Raw genomic sequence first — 3719 nt, 5'->3', positions numbered from 1 at the left:
TAACCATCTAAAAAGCAATAATGTGATTTACCTGACAGGCGATCCAGCATTTGATCAATGAATGGAAGTGGGTAGTGATCCTTACGGGTAGCTTGGTTGAGACGCCTGTAATCAATGCAGACTTTCCAAGCATTCTGAACTCTAGTTGCTATGAGCTCTCCATGCTCACTCTTCACTGTAGTGACTCCAGATTTCTTGGGCACCACTTGTACTGGGCTTACCCATTCACTGTCTGAAATGGGATATATGATACCTGCTTCCAATAGTCTGGTCACTTCCTTTTTGACAACTTCCAAGATGGTGGGATTCAATCTTCTCTGGGGTTGACGGACAGGTCTTGCTCCCTCTTCAAGAAATATTCTATGCTCGCATACTTGAGGGTTGATTCCCACTATGTCTGCCAAACTCCACCCAATTGCCTTCTTATGCTTCCTCAGTACATCAAGTAACTGCTCTTCTTGTTGAGAAGTCAGTTCCCTTGCAATAATAACCGGAAGCTTCTGCTCATCCTCAAGATAAGCATATTTGAGATGTGGAGGGAGAGGTTTCAATTCTAACTTTTGATCATGGGCAGGCTCTGGATTATCTGGGGCTTGTGAAAATGGCGAAGTGCCCTCATTGTCAGTTAAGAGGGTCCCCACACTGGGACCTTGTCCAGTGTGCCTCTCTTCAAACTCTTCCTCTTGAATTTCAGCCACACTTTCGTCTATGACATCACACTGGAAGATAGAACGATCTTCTGGGGGATTGTCAATGACTCCATTCAGATTGAAGATTACTATGCGGCCATCTATTTCAAAGGAGTATGTTCCTGAAAAAGCATCCAATTTGAATTTTGATGTCTTCAGGAATGGTCTTCCAAGTAGGATTGATGATGGCTTATCTGAATCATTGTGGGGCATCTCCAAGATATAAAAATCAGTGGGAAATGTGAGCCCTTTAATGTTCACCAAAACATCTTCAGCAACTCCAGCCACTGTAATAATGCTTTTATCTGCTAACACAAAACGAGTTGCCGACCTTTTTAAGGGAGGGAGCCTCAAAACATCATATATAGACAAAGGCATTATACTGACACATGCTCCTAAATCACACATGCAATCGTAAATTACTACACCACCAATAGTACAACTAACTATGCAAGGACCTGGATCACTACATTTTTCAGGTAATCCTCCCATTAAATCAGATATAGAACTACCTAAAGGAATAGTTTCTAATTCATTAATTCTGTCTTTATGGATACATAAGTCTTTTAGAAACTTTGCATATTTAGGTACCTGCTGAATAACATCAAAAAGGGGAACAGTTACCTTGACCTTTTTGAATATCTCTACCATTTTAGGATCGGGTTCCAGCTGCTTCCTGGGCTTCCTTGCAAGTTGTGGAAATGGAATAGGAGTAGTGTTGTCTGTGGCGTCTGCACCTTTTGGTGCTTCCTCCTGTGGTTGAGCTATTTCTTCTTCAGCTATGTCCTGTATATCCTCTTCCTCTTCAACATCTTCGATTTCTACCACCTCTTCAGCTGAGGCGTATTCTGGTGAGCTTGGTTCCTCCTGATTCCTCTCCTGCAGTGTGGTTCCGGACCTCAGGGTGATGGCATTAATGCCTCCCTTTGGGTTGGGTAATGGTTGAGAGGGTATTCCAATGGTGCTTGAAGGTTGGTTATTGGAATTTTGTGCTGGTACAAACTGTGTCATAAAAGCTTGCATAGTAGAGGTGAGACCCTTCAGACTGGCATTAATACTATTCATGATGTTACTTTCCATGGCATGTTGTCTTTTCTCAAAAGATTGCAGTAGGTCTTCAGTAGAAGGTGAAGAAGAATGGGTAAATTGAGAGGTCTGCTGCTGATTGTTCTGTGGTCCTTGGTTCTGCCTCAGGGGAGGTGCTCTGTAAGGTTGATTTTGCTGCCTGTTATTGTTATTGTTCCACCTCTGATTTCCCTGATTATCTCTGAATCCTCTGTTATTGTTGTCCCTCCAATTCTGGTTTGAATTGTCCTGCCATCCATGGTTATTATTTCCACTTTGATTGTACCCTTGGTTGGGGCGGTCATAGAAGTTGTGAGTGGATGCCACCATGTTGTCTTCTTGTTAGAGCTGTGGGCATTCATCAGTGTAATGGCTGTAATCAGCACAGATTCTGCAAATTCTTTGTGGGACTAGTTGTTGGTTTTGCTGTGGTGGAGGAGGTTGAGCTTGCTGAGCTTGTTGATTCAACTGTATTTGCTTCAGCAAGTTGGTCATTTCACAGATGCCTTCACGTAGAGCAGCAGTCTCGCTGCTAGAAGATACTTCTGTAACAGTTTTTGAATGGCCTTGCTTCTGTCTGTGGTTCCTAGTGGATTCAGCTAAATCACTGATCAATTGCCAAGCTTCATCAGTGGTCTTGTACTTCTTCATAGACCCATTGCTGGCACTTTCCAGTATGGTCTTATCTTGGGGCCTCATACCCTGTGTGATATAGCTGAGTAGCACGATCTTGTCAATCATGTGGTGGGGGCATGCTTCCAGAAGATTATTGAAGCGCTCCCAGTATTCAAAGAGAGTCTCATTGTCATCTTGAACAATTGTGGAGATATCCTTCCTTAGCTTATCAGTGACTTCAGATGGGAAGAATTTCTCCAGAAACTCCTTTCTGAGTGTATCCCAGTTGGATACATTTGCTAGAGGTTGAGTGTAGTACCACTCTCTTGCTTTTCCCTCAAGAGAAAACGGAAAAGCTTTCAGCAGTATTGAAGTTTCATCAGTGCCATCACGCCTGACAGTAGAACAGGCTGCCTGGAAATCTCTCAAGTGCTTGATAGGCTCTTGAGCAGGTAGGCCATGAAACCTGGGCATCAAATTTAGCAGTGCGGGCTTTATTTCAAAATCTGTAGCTACCGCTGGATGATGCGCTTGAAACGGTTGCATTGTAAAATTAGGGGCTCCTTCCTCCTGGATGGTAACTCTCCTAGCTGCCATGTTTTCTGCACGTAAAACAACCGAATCAATAGAACGGGGGCTGGTTTCTTCCTCAGATTCACTTTCAGATCCGCCCTCAGAGCGGGCTAACCGACGCTGTTCTCGCCTTATTCATGAAATTGTCCTTTCAATTTCAGGATCGAATATTAGCAAGCACGAATCAAGAAGTGAACGCGTCATTTGACGGAAGAAACATGCAACTCATAGTAGCAAAATAAAAAAAAATGCAAATAAATAAATTCTAATTAATAAAATTAGCACTCTATTGCAACTCTCCGGCAACGGCGCCAAAAATTGATGAGACGCAGAAGCTGGTGAATTAAAAATTATTAAATGGTTACGTTGCAAGTATAGTTCTTAACTCACCGAAAATCTGCCTATCAATTTAGAAATATGTCACAGAGAATTAAATTAAAAATTACTGGGAGTTTTAAGTCCCAGGTCGTCTCCCAACGAGTTGCAGAAAAGTGTGCTACCTTATTAATCAGATGTGCCAAGAAGTTGAGCTAAGTAAATTGGAATGTAAATTGAGGAAATTTAAATAATAGGAATAAAAGCCTTGACTGGGAGTTGATTGGTTGGAATTTCTATTATTGGTGGAGTGAATGTAAGATTAATTTATAATTAATGGTTGTTCTGTTTGGTTATCTTTTACCAAGTAAGGGAAAGTCAAACAAGCTGGAATGCCAGATCTGTTCACAAGTTGCAACCCACTTAGTTCAAAGGGATTGGCGTTGGTGACAGGATAGCAAT

The sequence above is a fragment of the Arachis ipaensis genome, chromosome B3, assembly GCF_059453495.1.
Source record: "Arachis ipaensis isolate K30076 ecotype BB chromosome B3, ASM5945349v1, whole genome shotgun sequence".
Taxonomy (NCBI): Eukaryota; Viridiplantae; Streptophyta; class Magnoliopsida; order Fabales; family Fabaceae; genus Arachis; species Arachis ipaensis.
The sequence above is the reverse complement of the archived record's forward strand: the minus strand, read 5'-3'. Positions refer to the sequence as shown.